Below are 14857 nucleotides of genomic sequence, written 5' to 3' on the forward strand. Positions count from 1 at the left end.
TCAAGATTTTAATGGGGATTTTCATTTCCGTCCTTATACTTTTCTCTCTCTTGCAAGTTTTTTTACAATGAAAAAGAAATTCCACTGTTTTTTTTAAAGTGCACAGACTCTCCAATTTACCAGGCCTTTTCTATAACCTTTACATTCTATTCAATCTTTTAAACGTCATTCTTCATCGCAATTCTAAGATTCTTTCAGCGGTAGGATTAGATTTTTTAGAATTACAACTCCGCAGGACGTAAGCCAATGCGATAAAACTGTTTATGAGACTGAATAAACCTCAACTATACTTTTAAAATCCCGGACCTCCATCCATTGTCTCATCTGCTCAAACAGGGTTTTACAGAAGACAGCGCACACCAGTGCTGGCTCTGTGAAGGCACCAGGAAAATTGGAGCAGCCTGTAGGCGGAGGACCCCATTCCGTCCATCTTTCTCCTGTGTCCCAGGCACGGCCCCTCACTTGCACCTATTATTTAAAATTTTAAACTGTACGACGTGTCCCAGCCAGAAGCCTGGAAACCCAATCACCCCGCAAGCCCGCTCCCGCCACGCCCTTTCTGAGATTCCCTGCACCCCAGATTGTCAGGGGAAACGTAAACCCTGGGCCTCCGTGAGCTGGTCCTTCCAAAACACGCCCTTCCCTATGCTTCGCCGACTCCCCCACCCCACTCGCGACCACCTTCCCCAACGTTCTGCACCTCCCTCCGCGAGAAGCCCCCCATCCTCAGCTCGCCACCCCAGATTTCGGCCTCACCGCCTTTCTTCTATTCCATTACTCAACCCTCCGCGCCCAGACTCATGTCCCCTCCCCACACCCGGGCTGTCCCCACCCCCCTATCTGCGACAGCCACTCCCCCTCAATACCTTCCCTCCTCCCTCTCCCCACCTGAACACCCCCCAACCCACTTCCCCATTCCCGGGATCGCCAGCTCGGGGAGGTCCCTGGGAGGAAGGGCGGCGGTCGGGAGGAGTCCCAGGAGGCGTCCCGGGTTTGGATTGGGGCGCCGGCCCGCGGAGAGCGAGGGGGTCCGAGGTCCCCTCCCCCACTCACCGGCCGCCGCGGCGCTCCACGTCTTTGGGGGCGGGCCGAGTGCCGGGGAGACCCGGAGGCAGGGGCGGGCCGGGGCCTGCGGGGAGGGGCGGGGCCTAGACGCGATTACGCGCCGGCGGGGGCGGGGCCACGGTGGCAGAGGCGGGGCCTAGTGCGTGTCGCTCCAGAAGAGGACCGGGTTGGCCTACTTGGCCTGTCAGGTGGAGTGGTGGCGGAGCCGGGAAGGGGAGAGGCGTGTCTTCTGGGCTGTCACTCTGAGTGGAGGCGGGACTACGGTAGGACACGCGAGGCCTCGCTGAGCTGTCACTCTGAGGGGGCGGGACCACAGGAGGGGGGCGAGGCCTGTCACTCCGAGGGGTCGGGACCACAATGGGAGGGGCGAGGCCTCGCTGGGTACTTAGAGCAGGTAGTACTTCACGTTTTCCTCTTTTTCCATCTCTTAAGGTCCAGAATCCAGTTTTCTTGTCACTTGCAAGTAACATTTTAGTTGTAACTCATTTTCAGGTGGTGAAACCCCAAATTCATATTATTATTAAACCTCACATCCAATAAAGCCAAATTCCTTACAGTGCTCTAGAGGGTCTCCCAGCCCCATCATCAACCCTTATGTCTCAGAAAACCTATTTACACGCTCTTTTTCTCTGCCCCAGTCACTTTGGTCTCCCTGCTCTCCCTAGAACTCACTTGACACCCTCCCACCTGCCACCTCGGGGTCTTTGCCCTGGCTAGACCCTCGGCCTAAAAAGCTCTTTGTTAATTATGGAGATGGTTTTTCTTCCTCCCCTTCCTCAAAGGAATCGACTCCCACCTTCTCATTGAGGTCCTTTCTGACCATCCTATTCAATACCTGCTCTCCTCCCCACCCTGCTATCTCCCTTACCTGCATTCCTGTGTCTTTCATATATTAAAAGACCTATCTCATCCTTCTAGAAAGAAACACGTAAATTGTTTGCATCCTCCCCATGTTGACTACAAACACTATTTGCTAGAGCAGCCGATATGTCATATAAGTATTTTGAGTATTCTGGGGAAAGTGTTATTTTATTTCTGCTGTGTTTTACTGGAAACCTGTAACCTAGCGCAATGACCCATTTGACATCTGGCAAGCAACCAAGGACACAATTTAGCTCCCAGTGTTATTTCAATTTCTTGTCTTAGCAGGGAACAGGCTAAATGGCTAATGGGTCTTTCCTGTGTCTTCTGTGTATCCAATACATTCCTGGAATAAAGCCATTGAAATAATAGAATTTCTCTATGAAACTGCTCACCTGAGGAGAACTGCTCATCCTAAATATTAGATTTTGATTAAGATGGGTATCTCCAACTATCAAAATCTATATCATTAGTGTCAAGAAGTACAGAGGATATAACATTTTACCATATTTGTGAGCCAATAAATTAATCTCACAATTTCATGGATGCCGAATGAAGACAAGAAACTCCTGGGTCAGAGACAGAAGACTTTATTACTCACTGCATAGCAGTTGGTGTGAGTTGCATGTTGCCTCAGTTCCCCTTGCCCCCAAGTTCCAAGGGGGTAACGTGGAGCAGCCCAGGTGGATTCTGCATACTCACTGGGTTTGCATCGTAGCTAAGAATCTCTGAGTTTAGGTAACCCTGGTCTCTTAAAGGAGCTGCTAGCAAGCCTGCTCAACCTTACCTCTGAGGGAGACATCACCCTACACAGGAAACAAATCTGCCCTCTGCTCCATAGGGAGAAACTAGCTCTATCATCAAGGCTATTTGCTATGCAAGTATCCTTCAATAGATAGTTTAGAACAATGATGTGAGTGCCTTTACTCAGTAGATGTGCTTACACACAAAAGGCCCACGTAGAATTATCTCCCAACAATTAGGAGTAGCCTTGCTATCAGTACGACTGAGCCTTCCCAACAGAAGCCCACACAGGTAGCAGACTTTCAGAGTTACACAGACTTTGTAAGAGGACAGATGATAACTAGATTTCCTTGTCACGTGTCTTCTAATTTTTAAAAAAGTTAAATAGATAACACAGCCACTTAAAAGCTGTAAGAGAATAGATCTCTCTTCCTATCCCCAAACCACTCAGTTTTTCTCCCCAAAGGAAACCAGCTTATTTTGAATTTCCTGGATATTTTATATCTATCTATCTATCTATCTATCTATCTATCATCATCTATCTACACACACACAAACACACACACACACACACACACACACACACACAAGAACAGGTTGGGGGTGGATGTATATACTCATCTCTCCTTGATCTGAAATTCTTGTCTACTCTACACATCCTCACCCAGTAGAAACAGTCAAAATGAAGACAGATGAAAAATCTAAAACCAAAACCACGTTTGTTTCATCCAGGGACTTTCAAAATCCCTGCATTACTTTAGTTGCTGGAATAAAGGGCCAACTCACTGGTGACCACTCACTGACCTCACACATGTCTAGGAGAGCAAGGCATCTACACACACAATTATAACATAAACTAGAGGTCCGTTGCACGAAGATTCATGCAATAGGCCTTCCTTCCCCTGGCTGCCGGCACCAGTTTTCCTCCGGCACCTGGGACCCAGGCTTCGCTCCGGCCACAGTGGAGAAGCCAAGCCTCGAGGCTAGGCTACTCCACTCCAGCCACAGTGAGGTTTGGCTTCTCCACTCCGGCTGCAGAGGAGAAGCCAAGCCTTGAGGCTAGAGCAGAGAAGCCAAGCCTCTTCAGTCTTCAGTCTTCGCTCTGTGCCTGCGTATGCAAATTAACCTGCCATCTTTGTTGGGTTATTTGCACACTCACTCCAGATTGGCTGGTGGGCATCACGGAGGTATGGTCAATTTGCATCTTTCTCTTTTACTAGTGTAGATAATTAGAGCAGGAAACAAATCAATGTACTACAGGAGACCAGAGGAGGGATAAATTACTTGGAGCTAGAGCAGTGATGGGCAACCTTTTGAGCTTGGTGTGTCAAACTTCGCCAAAAAACTGAGCATAACTCGTGTAGTGTGTCACTTTGAGGAAAAAACATTATTTCGCGATATTTATAGTTTAAATAACATAAATGTATAATTGTTGTATATAATTGTATTTAATAAACCTCAGCGGCCGCGTGTCATCAGAAATGGCTACGCGTGTCAGTGCTGACATGCGTGTCATAGGTTCGCCATCATTGAGCTAGAGGGACTGCTGGGGGGATTGATGGCAGATGTGACATCCAAGTGCGGCCCTTGAGGAAAGGAGAGGATGTGGTCCTGTGGACACATGAGAGATAAGTGGGGAACAGGGGGTGGAGTAGACAGGCATTCAGAAAGAAGAAAGACATGCGCAAATGAACAGAGGCAGAAAGACAAAGCATGTGCTGGAGAAACAAGGAGCAGAAGGTCATGAGGAAGGGAGAGAAGGAGGAAGCATTCATGGCCAGGGCTTCAAATGTGTTGCTGCTGCCAATAATAGTTTTCCTGGGGGCCTTCTTCGGCCCCACCTCGAGACAAGGGTACAGAACTGCCATGTGACAACTCATGCATCATTTAGGACACCTTATTGCTGGCATCTACTTCCTTCCTTCACAGCAAGCAAAACATTCTGACTCTAACTTGAGCCCCTGAGCCCTGGTGTCTACCATTCATGTCAAATGTTAGTGCTCTGAACCTTGGAAGGCCCTGAAAATTTGAATTTCCTACTAAAGCATTTGTGACCTTAATGGGATTTTAAACTCTCAAAATCAAAGCAATAAATGCACATAATATTGGCTACTCAGTCAGTTCAATGGGATATGGATGGGACAGATCTTTTTTCTGACCCTAGTATTTCTGAAAAATAAAACATCTATTCAAATTAAAGTGTGACTTTAAAGGGTAAAAGTACTTAACTCACAAGTATCCAGAGAGCAGCTGCCTGGCACTCAGTGTGAAACCATGGTCAAGGGCCCAATTCCCAGAGTGCACTGGGGCGGAGTTGTATGGCCTCTGGCCTCTGCAGGAGAGACAGTTCTCTTCATGGTGTATGTGGCTGAGCAACAGTACCATCCAGTAGGTGCTATTTAACAAAGTACCCCCAGACACAGCAACTTAAAACAACAAAGATTATCTCACCCATTTCTAAGAGTCAGGAATGCAGAAGTGGCTTAGCTGGGTGGTTCTGATTCAGGATCTCTCCCGAGATTGCTGTCAAGATGTCAGCAGGGCTGTGCACCTCATCCAAGGCGGCTCACTCACCTGGCTGTTGGCAGGAGGCCTCGGTTCCTTACACGCAGACCTCTGCATAGAACTGCTTCCACGTCCTCCTGACATGGCAGCCGGCGTCCAGCAGAGGGAAGGACAGGAAAGAGAGCAAGCAGGAAGCTGTAATACCTTCTGATGGCCTAATCCCTAAAGTCACATACCATCATTTCCGCTTGTTTTACTTGTTAGAAGCAAATCACTAAGTCCAGCTGCCAATCAAGGGGAGGGGAATTCGGCTCCATCTTTTGAAGAGAAGGTCAAAGAACCTAACATTTTAAGTCACCTCAGTACAACAAGCTCAGGGATCAGACGACTCAGCCAGCTTCCCCACACATACCACGCACTCCCATCCACACCTTCCTGGGGGTTTATACTGCATTCCTAGAACTACTGCTTCAGACATGGACCCTAATACCACACATCTAGAATAAGGTAAGGAATCCGTTTGTGATGGGAATACAGACAATTCTGCTTTTCCAGAACTAAATTCTTACATGTTAGTACAGTGAGCTTGTTTGGATGGCAGAGAACTTCTCCAGCAGTATTTACTCAACACAATCAGTTAAACCCATAGGAGTGTCCCTAGCCTGAGCAGCCTCAGAGTTGGGGCTATAGACGTGCATGTTGGGGTAGCCAGGGTGGGGGTACTGAAAACGGTGTTTCTGGACAGTCACTTCAAAGTGAACCACTTTACACTCTGCTTGAAGAACTGATATTTAACCATAACACTCATTAGATACATTTATATTCAATGGGTTTATATTTCATAGTACCTCTCACTCCTGGTTGTATGTTTTGAGGGGGTAGGGAAGAAATGGTTGAAAAGTGTGCTTCCAACTTATACTGTGAAAAGAGTTGACTTGAAGCTGCTCCACTCAACCAATTCCAAACAAGCACAACGCTTCTACCCCCACCACCACCCCGATCAGCACGGCCCTCTCCTTCCAGGCCTCTTTGCACAGGTGTTTATGGAGAGCAGGTACCCACACCCCAGGCACCAAAAAAGGCTCTGGAAGGTTTGCTTCCAACATCCCTATTTTGACACCACACAGCAGAAGGGTGGATTCACACACGCCCAGATAAAATGGTGGCTTCTTGTACGTGCAGACTTCTACTAAAGGGAACTCCTTTAGAATACACTTTCCATTGCCACATTACAATGATAAGTAAAGTTCACAGTAATGACCTTGAAGGTCTGTCAGACTCTGAGCAACCCTAATGAATAATCAAGAGAATGAAGTGGCTTTCAATAGGATTTCATGCTTGGTGCATTTGTATTCTAACACTTTTAGATAGATGGTCACGGTTGATTGTCTCTCCCTAGTCATGCGAGTAAACAGAAGATTTACTCTTTTTCAATTGTCCTGCCCTGGTAGGTTATTTAATATGCATGGGAGCATATTAAACCAACATCTGAGGTGTGTTACAAATCCTCGGCCAACTCCCGCATAGCTGTACAGGCTCCCACATGAGCTGCAGCCACGGGGAGTGCCCACCTGTGCTTTAGGCCAGGTGTATTTTGATAGATTTGCCTGATTTACTTCTTTAATAAATGCGTTGCTTTGCTTCCTTCATAAATTAACTACAATGCTCCTGTCGGTCGCTTGTTTGAATTCTTTCCCACGAGCATGACAAGAATTGAGAAGGGAACAGCCCTCTCCCTTAGACTCACGGGGCAGTCTGATAATATCTTTTCTGGTGTTTCTGGTGCCCTATGAAACTTGAGGGCTATTTGCTGGGCCCCTTGTTCTTTCTCTTCTAAGGGTGTCTAACCCACATGACTAGCAGCATACTAGGGGAAAGGTCAGGGGAGGATCCGAACCACATAACCAGCAATATGAAAGGTCAGGGGGTCTAAACTACATGACCAGCAATATGCTAGGGGAGGAAAAGTTTACCCTGGGTGGGGGGTAGGGGAAGATCCTTGTTTTCCCAGTTTTGCCCGTTGCTAGACACCTGTGGCTTTCTGCCCTGGTGACCTTCTCTGTACCTGTCCCATGTTCTTGCTCTGCTCATGTCGGTCTAACTGCCTGCCACAGAACCACTCAGAACCCATCCTTTTTCTTCTAGATTGAAAAGAAAATAATTGTTGGAATTAAGGATAATTAAAAATAAAATCATATACCAAAATACTGTTCTTATACTTGAAGAACCATTTGTCACCCTTATCCATTCTAATATGCTTAAAGAATGTGACACAAGATTGATGTCAAAAAATTATCCTACTCCAGGTGTCACTTCATATCCCAATAAAGCCTCACTTCTCTCTCTCTCTCTCTCTCTCTCTCTCTCTCGCTCGCTCTCCCTCCACTCCTGTTATTCTTAGATGCAAAGCCCTATTTGGAGAAAACTCAAAATCACAGAAACTGATAGTGTAAAATAATCATGTCCAATCACTGTATTTGGCAGTTGAAAACTTAAGATCCCTAAAGGGGATGTGATATGTACAAAGCTACATTCCAAGTTAGTTATAGAGCCTCAGTGAGAATCCATATTTCCCAATTCCAAGCTGAGTCAAAGCCAGTAACTTCTAATGAAAGCTCTCACCTGTCACAGCCAAATAATCACACAAACAAAAGCACTGGGAAGTGGTATTTCAATAAATGCATTTGACTAGTAAGACTGAAGTCCCAGGTGTTCTATTTTAAATATCTGAATTGAAAGAATTTAAGGAGCTTTAAGCAGAAAATTACAGCACACGTGGCATTGTCTATTTTTAGGATCCCTAAGCATCGGGGACATGCAATTTAGTAATTTTGATCTTTTTATGAGTGTTCCTCCAGGCTTTGGTTCATCTTCAGAATGGAGGCCATGTGCTCAAGAGAGTGTGGGCAGGTGGAGCTAATTCTTCGGAGGTTATGTCAGGTGCAGGAAAGGGGATTACTTGGTGCAATAGTTAGATCCTTATCACTCATCCACCCATCCACCCACCCACCAACCCACATGCACACAGCTGAAGCATTTGAAAATAAATGGTAGACTCACACCATTTCATCCCTAAATATTTCAATACCCATCTCCTAAGAATAAGGATGTTCTCTTTATTGGTGAGAAATGATATTTAGAAACCAAGATCTGGGGGCAAGGAGTGCTCACTCCCACTAGAGTAGCATTGATTCTAGGTTCTTTCAGTGGACAGATCTAGGAAAGACATATTTATTTTATTTTATTATTTATTGAATTTGAGAGAGAGAGAGAGAGAGAGAGAGAGAGAGAGAGAGAGAGAGACTGATTTGCTGTTCCATTTATTTATGCATTCACTGATTGATTCTTGTATATGGCCTGACCAGGGATCGAACCCACAACTTTAGCGTAGTACCCATACATAATTATTTGGTTTCATGTTTTACATTTGGATCTCTGATCTGTTAGGAGTTTATTTCAATGTGAGGTTTCCAAGTGACTTTCTATTTGTCCAACCACCATTTATGCAAAAGCCCATTTGATTCATTTTTTAGACATTAACTTGATATATAATGTAGGACACAGAGACTAAGGAACAAACATCTGGGTGGAAAAGAGATCCACAAATAGACATTTTTACTCTACTGTGGAGCAGAAAATTGCTCCCTGGTGCTTTGGAATAGAGAGGAACAATGCTCACAACAGTGTATGGGCATTGTCCTCCACGGACCCCACCAGATCCAGTGTCCTCCCGATCAGCTGCTTCCTCAGTCCCACCGACACCACTGCTGTTACAGATCACAAAAGCTTAGCACTCTATCAGCAAAAAGGTAGGCGATAGGGTTCTACTCCACCATCTCCAGATGAAGTCCAGAGGGGTATTATTCCTCTTATCTTCCTTATTCCATATACAAGGCTCTGGTTTACTTTGCGATTGGTTTCACAAATCAAGCTCATCCTCAGAGGTTTAAGGTTGAACTGGACATCAACGATTGTGCTCTCTGCCTCTGAAGACGATTCCACTAAAAACATTTCTAAAATGTCTTCAGCTGGTATTCTCTCTGGGTGATTGCGCTGAAGTCAGACACGAGCATGCACAGGCTCCGGTCTAGTTAGTTAAAAAATAAAATTCCCGCCGAAACCGGTTTGGCTCAGTGGATAGAGCGTCGGTCTGCGGACTGGAAGGTCCCAGGTTCAATTCCGGTCGAGGGCATGTACATTGGTTGCGGGCACATCCCCGGTAGGGGGCGTGCAGGAGGCAGCTGGTCGATGTTTCTCTCTCATCGATGTTTCTAGCTCTCTATCCCTCTCCCTTCCTCTCTGTGAAAAACCAATAAAATATACTGAAAAAAAATAAAAAAATAAAATTCCCTATCCCCATTACTTAGAGCCAGGCCCCGGGAGCTACTTCCTGGGTACATGTCTTTACTCTGATATTTCTGGACTCAGCTTTTAAAGGTCAGGAGCATCATTATTTAAGTGCCTCTGCCTGTTATTAGTTGTCTCATTGATCAGTGGGAAACTTCCAAGGGAAGTTTATTGTTCTACTGCTGAGTCATGTTCAAAGTTATGACAGCTTTATTTCAGTAAATACAAACCTTGGGAATAAGTTTTTAACTGCCTCACTATAACATGATGCAAAAACAAAAGTTCTATGTCCCATGTTTGTAAGAGGGACACTTCCCAGTCTCTCATGTGGAGCAGGGGAGATGGGGACCAGGAGAGAGCAGACAGCATGCACTCCTGCCTGTTACCTGCCCTGCTCCTTTTATTGCTGTAATCCTATAGCAGAGGTCACTCCGATGCTGAATCTGTCTTTGAGTTAAAGGGTGAATATAACAGTGTTAAGGTGGAAGGGGCCTTAGAAGTCATCTTATCCAGCCTCCATGTTTCACAGGGAGGAAACGGCAGGTCTAAGAGAATGTTGTTCAGAGTCATGGTCATGCTGAGTTAAGAGGTTTTCAGTATGGACCGGTGTGAGTGTTTACTTCCAGTGGTTACTTAAACCCTGAAAGGGGAAGTTGGTACTGGTCACACAAAACCCTTCCTTCCAAGTACTGCAGAGTCACCCTGGGAGTACAACGGCTGGAAGGTAGAGGCTGGTTTGCTGTAAAAGTGGGAAAGAGGAAAGAAAATCCTCTTTCACCTCCTGGCGGTCGATGTCTAGAATTCTACCCATTAGAGCATCATTCCTTCAACTGTTGAGTCCAGTCCAGGAGACAAGACTACTCTGTATTTAAAGTATCCATACCCCTCTACTAATTCCACATTATTTTCAGCCATGTTCCCTGGTGCTCTGGAAGGAGACAGAATATCAAGCTCTGATGCAATCACCAGCCGTGTGACTCATCTGCACAGACTTAACTTTCCTGGGTCTCAGGTTCTTCATTTGCAATTGGGGGATAATAATAATAGCTTAAAACTCACCGATTTATATAGGGATTAAACAAGCTTAGTACATGAACAGTGATTAGCATGGCTGTCGCCTCAACAACCACTTCCACTACCATGAAAGGCCTTCACCTGCTTCTCTTCTCCAGCTGTTGTGCCCCCCTCACTGTAGGGCCCCTGCATCTCCTCTTTCTGGGGAATCAGCCTCTATCTACTCTTCAGAGCTAGGCTGCAGCCTGTCACCCCCAGGAGGCCTTCCCTTATCTATGAAAATCCCTAGGATCTCGCCATCCTTTAGGATCCTACTAAATACAGTTTTGTATTTTATTTACATAAATACAAAATTTAACCTTAAACCTGTCAAACAATATATGTTTATTGTACCTGCTCCTGTCTTTCCCCATGAATTCCCATGTAAGCCAAGGGACAGAAGCCATAGCTCCTTAGGCAAACACTGTGCTGAAGCTTAGAACACCTGACATGCTCACTGGATAAATGCCAGAGTTCACTGGGCATTCGTATAGGGGGGCAAATTGCTTGTCCCTCCCTCAGGCACCTAACACAAAACTGTCCTAGATGGCAGTAAGCAGGGTGGTGAAAGAGTGGGAGACCACGGCACACCCAAGATTTGAGCAAAATTAAAGTAAATAGGCAATAGTAATAGTAACTAATCCCCCAAAGTCACATAGCTAGTAGGTGACTAAGGATTTTAACGCAGGCTGTCTGAGCTCCAGCTCCCATGACCTTAATCAATCACTGTGCTAATTAGGAGTCATGCGCTCTAGCTATTTCTTCATTTAACAACATTTATTTAGTAACTATTGTGTGTCTAGTGGATTGGGAAAGAATATTTATTAACTGCTTTTTAGTTTACACTGTGTCTTCCCTGTCTTACATGAAGTAGTGTATTTAATTCTTACAGTGAATAATCTGTGAGGTCAACAACATTATCCCCACATTACAAAAGAGGAAAGTCATATGCAAAGCAGTTATTTATACAACAACACCTGCTGTTAAAGCCAAGCCAAGCCAACCTACGTGGCTTTTGCCTCAGTGGGTGTGGAGAGCGGGGCCAGCATTTGGACAGGTTCAAGCCTCGGACTAATGAGAGGGCATGGTCCTCTCATGGCAAAGCTACGTGCAAGTGCTAACTTGGAGGGCAAAGCCCTCCCAGCACAATTATAGCCAAAGGCTATAGTTGTAAGCTTGAACCTATGGTCCGAACCTGTGGTCCCACATGGCTGAGTGATGAGGGCTTGATAGAGTTCAAGTGCATGTAATTGAGTAGATTCAAAACTCACGAGAACGTTGTAACCACACCCTTTGCCTCGTGGAGTCTGGCTATAAAATAAAGAGACAGCTTACAGACTGTGGCTCTTAGAGCAGAGTCCCACCTAGACCCAGCTTTTTTCTCTTGTCTATCTTTTCTCAATCCTTCATCACCCCCTCTCAGGCTCACCGAACTTGGCTGAGCTGGCTCCGCATGTATGGCGCCCAACGTGGGGCTAAGTATGCCATGTCTGTGCCGACTTGGCACAAGTGGGGCTGCCTCCTTCCTGATCCCTGGTAGAAGCTAAAGTTTTCCATCTCCCACTTGCCTTTCTTGAATTAGGCTACTATAACCTGTCTCAAGGTTAGAGAATCAGGCTGAAAAGTAAAGTATCAAAAATGCATAATTCAGGCCTGGCTGGTGGCTCAGTTGGTTGGAACATTGTCCCATACATCAAAAAGGTTGCTGGTTCAATTCCGGTTCAGGGCACATACCTAGGTTGTTGCGTTTGATCCCTGGGACGCATGTGGGAGGCAACCAATAAATGTTTCTCTCCCTTCCCTTCCCTTCCCTTCCCTTCCCTTCCCTTCCCTTCCCTTCCCTTCCCTTCCCTTCCCTTCCCTTCCCTTCCCTTTCCTTCCCTTCCTTTTCCTTCCCTTCCTTTTCCTTCCCTTCTCTTTCTTCTTCTTCTCTCTAAAATAAATAAAAATCATATCCTCAGGTGAGGATTTTTTAAAAAAAGAATACGTAATCCAGGGTGCAGATGATGTTTTGTTGAGTTGTACACTTGAAACCTGTACAGTTTTCTGAACCAATGTCACCCCAATAAATTCAATTTAAAAAAAATCAATAATAACCTGTTCTGACTCTAGGCATGCTGGAGTAAAAACCTCTGAAAATCTATTCTCCCATAAAAGCAACAGAACACTGGCAAAAACTATCAAAATCCCTTTTTCAAATTCTGGAAATTAACTAAAGGGTTGCAACAGTCTAATGAGTGTTTATTCAAGAAAAACAGCTGAGTCACAGTAAGAAAATGTGAGATCTATGCCCTAATCCCATTTCCCATTCCCCAGCTCCACAGGAGCCTTGAAAACCAACAGCCTTCCAACTACATTAGCCATGAAAACTAGCAGTTTAGCAGCCACTAAAGGGGGAAGAACAAGATTGAGCTTCCCAAAAGCCCTGTCCCATGGGAACTGGCATTATTTGACCTGCCTGGCATCTCAATGGAAAGCCCATCCTCAGGGCTTGTTATTTTATTTAACTCAAGTTCACCCTAAAAATAGTCAACTTCAAGGGATTTGTCAAGCACAATCAATCACTAGTAATTATTTAACATTAAAGCGACCTGATGTTATTTACAACTAACATTAGAGCTGACCAAAAATCTTAAAAGAAAAAACTGGAAATGAGATACAAATTGGGGGTTTTATCAAACTCTGGGATTCCTGGAAGTCTAGAATATGAGATGCATGCACAGGGCATCGCTCACCTCTTCATTTAACAAGATTTATTTAGTGATTATTGTGAGTCTAGTGGATTGGGAAAGGGTTAAAACTATCTTGAAAGAGAACAAAGTTGGAGGACACATACTCCTGGATTTCAAAACTTACTACAAAGCTACAGTGATCAAGATAGTGTGGTATTGGCATAAGGATAGACAGGTCAATGGAATGTGATTGAGAATCTAGATATACACCCTTACACTTATGGTTAATTGATTTTTGGCAAGAGAGCCAATAGGACAGAAGTTATTCCCCCCCCCCCCAAAAAAAAAATGGTGCTGGATATATTCAAAAGAATAAAGTTGGACCCCTACCTCATACCATATACAAAAATTAACTAAAAATTAATCATAGACCTAATGTAAGAGCTAAAACTATGAAACTCATAGGAAACATAAGAGCAAAACTTTATGACCTTGGATCACAAATGAATGGTAGCTTAGATATGACACCAAAAGCATAAGCAGCCAAAAGGAAAAAAAAAACACATAAATTTGCATTCATAAAAATTTTAAATTTTTGGCTGCAAATATCAATAAAGCTATCACCCAGAATGGAGAAAGTATTTGCAAGTCATTTATCTGATAAGAGACTTATATCCAGAATTTATAATGAACTCCTGCAAGTCAACATAAAAAAAGACAAATAATTCAATTTAAAATTATTCAAAGATTTTGAACAGACATTTCTTCATATAAGTTACACAAATAGCTAACAAGCACATGAAAAAATGCTCAACATCATTAGTACTTAGAAAAATGCTAATCAAAACCATGAGGAGATACCATTTCACATCCAGCAGGGTTGCTATAATCCAAAAGAAGGATAATGACAAGTGTTTCCAAGGATGTGAAAAAATTGGCACCCTCATATAATGCTGGTGGGACTGTAAAATGCTGTGCCTGCTTTCGAAAACATTTTTGCTATCCTTAAAAATGTTCAACATAGAGTCATTATATAGTTCATAAATTCCACTTCTAGGTACATACCCAAGAGAACTTAAAGCCCATGTCCATATAAAAATGTGCACATACATGTTCACAGCAGCATTATTCTAATAGCAAAAAAACCCAAAAAACAAAAAAAAACAAGCAGCCCAACAACTGTCAAATGGATAAATTGTGGTATGTCCATATGATGGAATATTATTTGGCCATAAAAAGAAATGAAGTATTGATACATGATAAAGCATGAATAATTGCTAAGTTAAAGAAGCTAGACATAAAAGGCCAAATATCATGTGATTGCATTTATATGATACTAGAGGCTCGGTGCACGAAATTGTGCACGGGGAGGGGTATCCCTCAGCCCAGCCTGCACCCTCTCCAATCTGGGACCCCTTGAGGGATGTCCGACTGCCCATTTAGGCCCGATCCCAGTAGGATTGGGCCTAAACGGGCAGTCGGACATCCCTCTCACAATCCAGGACTGCTGGCTCCCAACTGCTCACCTGCCTGCCTTCCTGATTGCCCCTAACTGCTTCTGCCTGCCAACTTGATCACCCGCTAACCACTCCCCTGCCAGCCTGATTGAT

The 14857-nt window shown here is 44.5% G+C and overlaps 1 protein-coding gene across 3 annotated transcripts in view; it reads right to left on the reverse strand.

Annotated features, from left to right (window-relative positions):
- Positions 1 to 14857, reverse strand: part of ANO10 (anoctamin 10) — a 119744-nt gene that overhangs the window by 94473 nt on the left and 10414 nt on the right. Inside the window, exon 1 of one of the 3 annotated variants that reach the window (XM_079795078.1) lies at positions 1054 to 1159. The exons of 1 other annotated variant lie outside the window; for it this stretch is intronic. The gene's annotated coding sequence lies outside the window, so the exon portion shown is untranslated. Of the gene's footprint in view, positions 1 to 888; positions 905 to 1053; positions 1160 to 14857 lie in introns of those variants that run through there. One more of the 3 variants, XM_079795077.1, reaches the window with a different exon arrangement.

Source organism: Cnephaeus nilssonii (genome assembly GCF_951640355.1).
Source record: "Cnephaeus nilssonii genome assembly, chromosome: 17".
Lineage (NCBI taxonomy): Eukaryota > Metazoa > Chordata > Mammalia > Chiroptera > Vespertilionidae > Cnephaeus > Cnephaeus nilssonii.